The sequence below is a fragment of the Chrysemys picta genome, unplaced genomic scaffold, assembly GCF_011386835.1.
Source record: "Chrysemys picta bellii isolate R12L10 unplaced genomic scaffold, ASM1138683v2 scaf1919, whole genome shotgun sequence".
Taxonomy (NCBI): Eukaryota; Metazoa; Chordata; order Testudines; family Emydidae; genus Chrysemys; species Chrysemys picta.
In genome coordinates this window covers 1136-11000 of record NW_027054624.1, presented here as the reverse complement: position 1 = coordinate 11000, position 9865 = coordinate 1136, and the positions used below count along the sequence as shown (strand labels likewise).

Genomic DNA, 9865 nt, shown 5'->3' with positions numbered 1-9865 from the left:
ACCCATTTGCAGAAAGGTTTGGGTGGAGGGGCAGACAACACAGGTTAGGACAGTGGTTCCTAAATTTCCCTGGAGGCCTCCTGTAAGTGACTCCATCCACAGTGAAGGGCTCTTTGGAGGGTTTCTTTAATGGGTTCAACACTTTCATCGTTTCATAGCATTTAAGGGTCATTCATTCATCTAGACTCCAAAGCACAGGACATTACATTTCACCCCATGACCACTACATTGAGCATGTTAACTTGAGTTAGATTAAAACAGATCAGTCCTCAGGAGACCAAACGGTTGCATGCCACAAACAGAGAACACGAGAGACCAAGGTGTCACCAATGCCTGAGGCCCAGGCAATGGCTCGGAACTGATCAGGTCAGATATGCCACCACTACGACTCCAGAGTCACAACACTGCCTGGCTGGGGATGGGCAGGTCAAGAGACCCTGACTTACAGCATCGAATAAGGGGATTAGCTTCCTGGCCACGCTGGTGAGCTCACTCCCATCCAGGCTCTGCAGAAGGTTCTGAACAGCTGAGATGGCCTCCAGAATACTCCCATCATCCATCTCATCCGAACCCCAAAGGATGGCAGGCAGCAGGGCCTTGACTTGTTCCACCTACACACACACACACATGGGGGAGCTCATCAGATCTCCCAGCCCTCCAGTGAGTACACGCCACAGTGCCAGGGCTGTGTTTATTCTACCCCGTGGCACCAAGTCAGAGAGAAGCTCCATCTCCACAGTCGGAGGTGTGGTGCTTTAGAATCGATGGGGATGCCTGACGAGGCAATCAGTGAATCCTAACCCCGTCCCGGGTCGTTCTGGTGTAGGGTGAGCAAAGCTGTGGTTTGCTTCGGGGCTTTTCTCTCTTTTCTACGTGCTATTAATTATTATTATAGCAGATGCTGGCAGCAATCTCCATAGTTAAGGCTGGTACACAGTTTCCATTCTAGTTGCTCCTTTTGATACGCTCCTAAAAACATTCCCTTTTTGGATGGAAATGTTCCATGCTGTCTCCCCAGTCAATTGTGATTTTTTCCTGGGGTGATTGCGTCTCTGAGCTGTAGGGCAGTTTTTCCACTTACAAACAAACAAACGAAAACTTCTAGCCACCTTCTTTTCCCATGCGGACAATCCCCCAAAGGGTGAAACTTGGGGAAAAAATCAAACCTGGCCCATGGGGAGTCCTAGGTGAGAGCTGAGCCCTCTGCAAAGTTTGAGAAACTTGGACCTGATAGTGCAAGGCATTGAAGTATCATTTGGGGGCAGGGTCACAAACACTCTTTAAGAGAGTGCTCTGCCTCTCTCAGGGCCAGAGACTTTGGGGCCAGCCAGCTCCATGCATTAATCAGATGCAGCGGAGGAGGAGAGAACTATTTTGGGCTGTCAGGAAGGAAGGGGAAGCAGGAGCAGGGGGTAGTGGCTCCTAGAGTACCCTGGGAGGGAAGGCAGGGGGAATCTGATGGGGGAAAAGGGCCTCCAGGGAGGAAGCCTTGGGAAGCAGTCCTCCCCCAAGAGAACAAAGTACTCCGCAGAGCCTAGGGGCAAAAAGCTTGCAGAAGGGGTGCCCAGGAAGGGGGCCAAAGTTAAGTTTTCTTATGTTTACTAAGGACAGGGTGGAACCTTTGTTGAGTGAGCTCAGAAGAGGAGATGTGGTAATGGCAGAAGATCCTGTTTCTGATTTTTAGTCCGTTGGACACTGTCAGGTTTGATTCTGAGGGTTTTATCTTTGGCCTTCAAAGGCTTGTTTGTCTTAATAAATGAGCCTGAATAAGGGTGTTATTGAACGAGGTATTTGTGAAGTCAAGCCGAGGAGGGGAAAACTGAGGCAGTGCTGCAATGTTGGGTCTTGCCACTGGAGGGGGCGATGAGACAGGGCCCTGTGTGCTCGCTAAGGTCTTTAGACCAATCAAGGTCTTCCTTTGTGACAGCACCAGGAATGGTCTCTCCAAGAAGGAACAGGAATGCTGCTGGGGTAATTTGCATGGGGGAGAATTAGGGTTACCATATCTGAACTTTCAAAGAGAGGACACTCCATTGGGGGGGGTAGCCCTGCCCCCTAGCCACTCCCTCCCACTTCCCGCCCCCTGACAGCCCCCCCAGAACCCCCGACCCAACTAACCCCCCTTGCTCCCTGTCCCTGACTGTCCCAACTCCTCTCCACACCTCTGCCCCCCTGACAGCCCCCCCGAACTCCCGACCCATCCAAACCCCCGCCCCGCTCCCTGTCCCCTGACTGCCCCCCTTCTCCAACTCCCTGGCCCCCTTACCGTGCCACTCGGCTTAGAGCAGGTGTCTGGCTCCGCGCCCCAAGGAGCGCCCCGCCCGAGTGCTGCCGAGCGGCATGCTGTGGCTGTGGAGGAGGGGGGGAAGTGGGGGAGGGGCTCTGGCCGCCGCTGCCAGCCCCACCGCCGCGTTCCCTTATAGGCGCACAGCCCCGCCCCCCAGCGCTGCCAGGCGGCGTGCTAAGGCTGCAGGGGATTGGGGGAGCTGGGAAGGGGCTTTGGCTGCCGAGGCCCCAATGCGAGCGGCGCTCGGCCGCCCTGTCAGCCGCTTTTCGGTCGATAAATAGCCGACTGGGGGGAAATCCCGGACATTTTTAGATTTTTAGAAATCCACCCCCGGACAGCTATTTAAAGAGCGAAAAGCCAGACATGTCCGGGGAAACCCGGACGTGTGGTAGCCCTAGGAGAATGATAACGTCCACCTGAAATCCAAGCAGTAAAATCCCATCTAAAATACTCTCCCAGGAAAGATCTGCATTGAGGGGCCGTTGTGATCCCCGTTCCTGCTGGGGAAATGGAGGCACCGAGGGGGTCAGCAAGCCAGCAGCAGAGGTGGGCTCAGAACACTGTGCCTCACTGCCTGCCCAGAACTCAGTCCACTGGGTCACAGCCACCTCGTCGTTTTCCAGTTAACCAAGCCTGGGCTCTCACCTTCCCTGGTTGGGTTGCCAGGATGCCGAGTCCTCTTAGACCAAGTGAACGGAAAACTGGGCTGGGGTGTTTTGTCCACTCCTCGAGACAGTCCAAAGTGTCTGGATGTGGGAGCTTCTTGGCCTCTTCGTAACGCAGAAGCTGAAAACAACACAGAGCGAATCAGCAGCAGGTGCTTACCGGAAAACTTTGTGTGTCGGTTCTGTGGAGAGGCATCATAACCTCCATGTTGTACTGTCCATTGCTATACATCAGCCCCACTTTGTGTGTGACACCCAGTCCTCCCACTGACTTCCTGGCCGTTAGCACTAGACTCAGCCATAGGCGTTAGCAGAGCTGCTCTACCCTCCAGGAGAACATGTAGGGCAACAAAATGTTCAGTGACCATTTGTATGGCGGACTCTTGTGCATCTGGGGGTTTGCCAAGAGCAGCCGAACCCCTCGTGGTGACCCTGTGAAGCAGAACAAGCCGCTCTGAGATAACGCGAAAGTTGGGACTGAGAAATCAAACCCCTGAGTTGAAATCCTGACCCCACTGAAGTCAGTGGAAGTTTTGCCATTGATCTCAATGGGCCCAGGATTGGACTCCTGGTGAGGAGAGAATTAAACCCCATCCCTTAATGAGTTAGATGAGGAGACAATCCCTGAAAACTGAAAATAGGAACTAGCCAGACAGAACCCGTGGAAATGGGGAGGACAACCTAGCGATGGTCTATAGAGCCACCTCATTCCTGGTGATGTGCCTCTAACTAACCCATCCAATAGAGAAGGTTAAAGATTGCTCACCACATTCAGAGCTAATGATCCTGCATCTGGGGGAGCTTTTACCATGATCCTCTCTCCTCCATACCCACTCTCAAGGCCCCTCTTTGCTTTTCCTTAGTGACTTCGCAGGGAGGAACCTTTCATGGACCTGCAGAAAGGCTGATGCCGACAGGAGACCCAGCTGCCCTTCGGGAGAGTCCAGGCTGATGCTGTTCTACAGAACCTTAGTTTCTTGGATATTCCCATCAGGCTCCTGATTACAACTTTGGAGCAACCAATGATCCCCTAAAGGATCCATCTCAGATTTTACACTGAGCGTGCTGGGACAGGACTGGGGCAGCCTAGTCAGTGCTGCATGGACACCTGGCAATGTGGACATGACCAATAAAGCTCATCGTTTATGTAGCGCAATAATGAGTCTCAAAGGCTTGATTTGAGGAGTTGCTCACTAATCTAGGACACAAGACCCAATTGCTCTCATCAGCTAATGAAACTTACTTCTACAAAGAAGGCCATCATGGTCAGCCTGTGTTTCTTATCACCTCTGTCGAGGAGCGGGATCACTAGGTCCAGCAGCATCCTTGTGGTCTCAGGGCAAGCATAGTGCACCATGGCTCTGTGACACAAAGCAGAAATACCTTTGTTAGTAAGGGAAGAAGCACGTTGTGCAACAAGAGGGTGAGGGGTCAGCTTGGGGCCACATGGCAGCCCAGAAGTGAGGAATGTTTCATTCTGGAATTGCCCCCACTAGCAGGACTGACTTCATGGAAAACGCTTGTGTATTACCTGGCCAGCAGGCTCACTCCATGGAGGTGATCTTGGGGGCTTTGTAGGAGGATCCAGCCTTGCTCCTTCTCCATAACAGTCAGCTCGGAACGGCAGCCAACACAGAGAAGCAGCATCTTTATAGCCTCCACTGCAGAGCTAGATTCAAACAACACACCAGCGTGACTGAGTGCCAGGAGCCCCCTCATGGTAGGTCTGTCAGGGAGTGACGGATTCACTTGTGTGTGGAAAGACACACCAATGGTTTAAATAGAGCTTAGGAAGGCACAGGTTCGTGACTGGGGTTCCTAGGCACTATAGTAATACAATTTAGTAATATGAAGAAAGAGAAAGAGTTCTGAGCAAATCCTACAGACAATTGCACATCAGCACTAGGGCATGTCAATGTCACAGAACAGGAGAACTTCAGCCCTTTAGTGTCAGACCCACATTCCTTTGACACACTGGCAAATTGGCTCCCACTAATTTCTCCCCATAGCTGCTGGGATAGTCTTTCTACTTCCTCTGCAGTGCATTGGTCGGTATGTCATTTACCACTGAGAGACACCCTTGCAACCTAAGCCCTGCCTGCTAACTCCCTCAGAATTAGAGAGTTATGGAAAACCTGCAGGGGCCACATGAGAGCTGGAGAAAAGAACTATGACTTCTCTATGACTGTCCATGTAATTAGACCGTTGACTTTCCAGTAGGCGCAGTACCTGGTGTGGAGGCTCTGCCGGCTGCTTTCCCTTCCAGAGACTTTATCCCCTGGTATGCTCTGTCCCAGGCTGAAATGGATTTCGACAAGAAGAGCCATTAGCAGCTGAGGATAGAGGCGGGTTGTGGCATCTCTGGACTTGCTCACCGAGATCATCTCATAGAGAGCGCATGTGGCCTGAAGAAGGAACAAGACAGACACAAGCTTACTTGGAAATCCTACTCCCTCCTGTGTCAGTTCTCAGGACTTCCTGCTTATGTGCTATGAAACTCCCCTGATTCATGGAGAAACAAACCGAGTTAAACTGCCCTGAGCAGCAGGGCGGGGGAAGCCGGGCACTGGCAGGTTGAAGGCTTTGCCTTGTGGAGTCTGGTGACACTAGGCTGCATTGCCACACAGGGGACCTAGCTTTGATTTCGGATCTCGCAGAGCTTCCTGACCTGCAGGGGCTGCAGAGACAGCATGCTTGGGGTGGGGGTAATGCCTCATGGGACTAAGAATGGGAGAGAATAAATTAATGAAGAGAAGAGTGGCTCTTTCATCAGCTTCCTCGGCATCTTTCTTCTCCCTCATTTGGACTTCCACCGTCATTCTTTCATGCTTGCATTGTTTCTTGGCTTCCAAGTGCCTCAGAGGGGCCTTTTCTTCTGCATCTGGGGTATAGGGGGGCTGAGACCCTGCTTTTTGGTCAAAGTCCATGAGCAAATCTCTCAGTTCGTGTTCTGCGGCTTTCTTCTTAACAGATAGCCCCCTTTATTTACATACTTTTTCAAGTTCTTTTGAGTCAAGACTCTCATAGGATTGTGATTCACCCATTGTAACTCATCTTTAACCCTTAAAACTTTCCATATCAAATTTAAACTTTAAATAGTGTTGGGTTATGATCTTTAAGCCCAATTGACCTGTGGCATGTGACTCCTGTGCTGACTACGCCAATTGTCACGCTCTCTGGAGTGGTTCACAACTGTGAGTGCCAATCTTAGATCAGACTGCCATAAAACAGGGCAGGCACCCCAAACTAGTAATATATTCTATAACTGGATTTCACAAAGCCAGTAACAATTGTGCATTCCTGGATTACAGTACCAGTTTTACCAAGGACAGTCTTACCACAGACAGTCCCCTTAGACACTCCAGCCTATCTTGTCACCCAGACAAACTGAACTTTGTGATTAAAGGTTATTAAAACCAAAAATCACACCACATCAGGTTACTCCCAACCCCAAAGGGTCAGTCACTTACCCTAGGTCAATTGGTACTCTGGATCTCACACCAAAAACAACACTGGCAGCCAATTCTCTAGTAAACTAACTAAAGATTTATTAGCTAGGAAAAATAAATGAGAGTTATTGAGAGGTTAAAGCCGGTAAAATACATTAACAGGTGAGTCAAAATTTGTAAATCCCAAATGATAGCGGAGATGTAGTAATCTCTTGGTTTCCTAAAAGTCTTTTCAGGAACCCAGATGTTTCTGGGGATCTCCATTTTGCATTTGGCATCTTCCCTGTAAGAGTCCAAACAGTCAGAGATACAGGATCATTCCTTGACCATCTATTTTATAGCTTTTCCAGAAACCAATCTGAACAGTGTCTTTACCCAAGTGGGTTTTGATGAGTAGGAAATTCAGACTTAGTCTGTGAATTCCCGTTGTCAAACACAGTAGCCCTTGCTTTGAAGTTAGCAGTCTTCTTCATTTACATTTCCAAGGCTCCAATTGTGTTTGATGGGTAATTTAATTACAGGGATATACACGATGCCAATGTAATGTAATAGCAAACGAGAATCCTTCATTAGTTTTCATAAACTTTACACATCAAGTTCATTCTCATCTTTTAACACCAACGCACACTTTTGATCTAGGGTTAACTAATTACAGGGATATACACAATACAATAGCAATCAACAGGTTATAAAGATAAGTGTTTCCTTTAACTTTTCCTTTGAACTAAACAAACACACAGGTGAACTGCCTGATTACACTACAATAGCTTTTGACACTCCTTTGATTTCTGTTAGCATCTGAGTGAATTAGCCTGCAACCCTATCCTGAGCTGGCACCAGGGCAGACAGTGTCACAGGGGATTCTCAGAGCTCCAACATGGATGCGATGAATGGAACCCTCCCCCAAGGGTTTGTCAGGACATTATGGAGTAGCCCCAAAACGGAGGGGATAGTCTGTCCCTGTAAAGGTAGCGGTGCTAGGGGTCAGCCCACCCTTGTCACGTGGCGTGGCCCTGTCAGATTTTGAGATGTCTGATATACGTAAGGAGCTGGGAAATACTGGTAGGGAAGAAGTGGTCCAAGGAATAAGTCGTGTTCAGGAGGAACTCCTGTTATGTTTCTGTAAGGACCTAGGACCAGGAGCCTTGCAAAATGGGAGGGCCAGGACTCCCCTCTCTCCCAGTGAATTGGGATGAGCTTTAGGAAGGAGATCAGCATACATGCTGCCTCCTCCCTCCTAGCAGAGAAAACACCAGCAGGAGAAGGCTGAACCCAGGGGTGCTGGAACACGTTGTGTAGTGGGGGTGCTGAGAGCCATTGAACCAAACTGTAAACCCTGTATATGATGGAAACTGCTTCAAGCCAGGGGGTGCTACAGCACCCCCGTTCCCCCAGTTCCAGCACCTATGCCTGAACCCTCTGAGCCTGAGGACTGACTGGGGAAAAAGGGCCACCAGGAGAATCTGGCTAAGGCCCCACAGTTGGCTAACTTACAACCCAGCATAAAGGAGGAGACTGGGGGAGTCCTGCCTGCAGGAGAGGTGGAGGGACTGCCTGAAGTAAATGCCACCTCCAGGAGGAAGGCTAGGGGGCAGGGACTCCTATCTTATGGAGGGAAACCAGAAGGACTGTTTGAAACACAGCCCAGCTGCTGCCAGGGAGGCTGGGAACAGCTTTGAGGAAGCTCCTCAGAAGTTGGGTGGGAAGAAGTCACAAGGAGCCACAAATCCAGGGCGGGAAAAGCAGAAGCTGCAGACCCCTGGGAGTTGCTAACAAGCAGGAAAAAGGGAGGAGCAGCTCAGGGAAGTGGTGAGGGATTGAAGGAACAGTCCTTAGCAGCCTATCATGGGGTCCGTGGGCTGGAACCCAGAGCAGAGGTCAGGTCTGGGTTCCCCAGCAAGAGGCAAAGTACCGACCTCAGGACTAAGAGACCAAGAATGATGAGGCTCAGATGGGGGCTGAGGGCCTGGCACAGAGGCCACTACATGTTGGGTTTTCCCATATTGGACTTTCTGTTAACCCTGGAAGAGGTGACGTGGCCAGAGGGCCAGACCATGGAACCTGCGGAGTGTTGCAGAACCAGGAGGCTGGACAAGGGGACACCAGTGTGGAATAAGCCCTGCAACATCATGTCCTGGCATGAGGAGGCGCGTTGGCAGTGAGTGTGCCGTGTGACAGAGACATAGGATAGATTTAACTGTATGGGGCTATGGATGTTCGAACAGTGACTTACGGCAGCAGACGTGTGAGAGGCTTGGTGCTCAGAGCTGTGGTGACTCTGCAGCTTCACAACCAGGTTCTCCATCACCTGTCCTCCGAGGGCCGGGTCAGCAGATAGGAACTGCCATAGCTCGGCCACATTGCTAGAAATTCAGAAATACGGCAACATGAGGGACTAGATGGCTTAGGAGAAAAGGTATTAAACCTCTTCACCAATGTAACCTCTTTGTAAGAGAAATCCTCCTGTGGAGCCAACGCCCTGCCCAGCAATCCAGTCCCCAGAGCTTGTGCAATTCAATGTGGAGCATGAACAAGGACTCCATGGACCTCAGATTGAGAATCACTGGCACAGGATATGGAGCATTTCAGCTCAAGGCTGCCAGTGTGAATCTGGCCTCAATTGGTCACGACCTGTTACTGGCTGATGGCTAATACCGAGAGGCTGATGGCTAATGGCTAATACAGCTTCTCTGGCAGCAGATGTCCTATATGAAATGAACTAAGGGTCTCGGACCAGTGCCCAGTGCACGCTGTCCACATTACCGAGTCAACCACCATACTTGGCCCTTGTTGGTAGGTTCAGGGATTGAACGGGACATGGAGGCTGAATGAGCCTTTCTTGCCTAGTCGGCAGCCCCTCCAGCTATGAGCTCAGAGTGTTGTTAGGGGCAGTGTGGAGGAAGCTTCATCGTCACTTCCTGGGCTGCAGCTGAGGTCTTCATTGTCCAAGGGTGTCAATGGGGCACCTTTCACCAGCATTAAATTCCCTTTAAAAAAAAAAGGGAGCGGGCATGCAGCAGCGTGGCTCAGATCTCCGCAGCGCTCAGCCAACAACTGTGTGAGGGAGGGTTTCAGTGGAGTCCTCTGATATGCAGGGCTGGCTCTAGGATTTTTGCCGCCTCGAGCAAAAAAAATGTTGGCCGCCCCCACTTTTTTTTTCGTACCCCCCTCCCCCAGCCCCGCCCCAACTCCACCCCTTCCAAACCCCTTCCCCAAATCCCCAGCCCCGCCTCCTCCCCCGGGCGTGCCACATTTCCCCCCCCCATTGCTTCCTGGGGGCCCCCCGCAACCTCCCACCCTAGCTCACCTCCGCTCCGCCTGCTCCCCCGGGTGCACTGCCGCTCTGCTTCTCCCCGTCCCTCTCAGGCAAAGAAGGGGGGAGAAGTGGAGCAGCGGCGCGTTCAGGGGAGCAGGCAGAGCGGAGGTGAGCTAGGGTCGGGGGGCGCAGGAAGTAACGGGGGGTA

General features: G+C 51.2%; 1 long non-coding RNA gene across 1 annotated transcript; it reads right to left on the bottom strand.

Moving 5' to 3' along the window:
- Positions 1–4490: 4490 nt before the first annotated feature.
- LOC135980131 (uncharacterized) lies at positions 4491–8766 on the bottom strand. The gene is made up of 3 exons (XR_010597350.1): positions 8635–8766; positions 5182–5357; positions 4491–4621 (listed from the first exon to the last, which is right to left on the bottom strand). It is a non-coding gene; the product is annotated as an uncharacterized LOC135980131 (long non-coding RNA).
- Positions 8767–9865: the final 1099 nt, after the last annotated feature.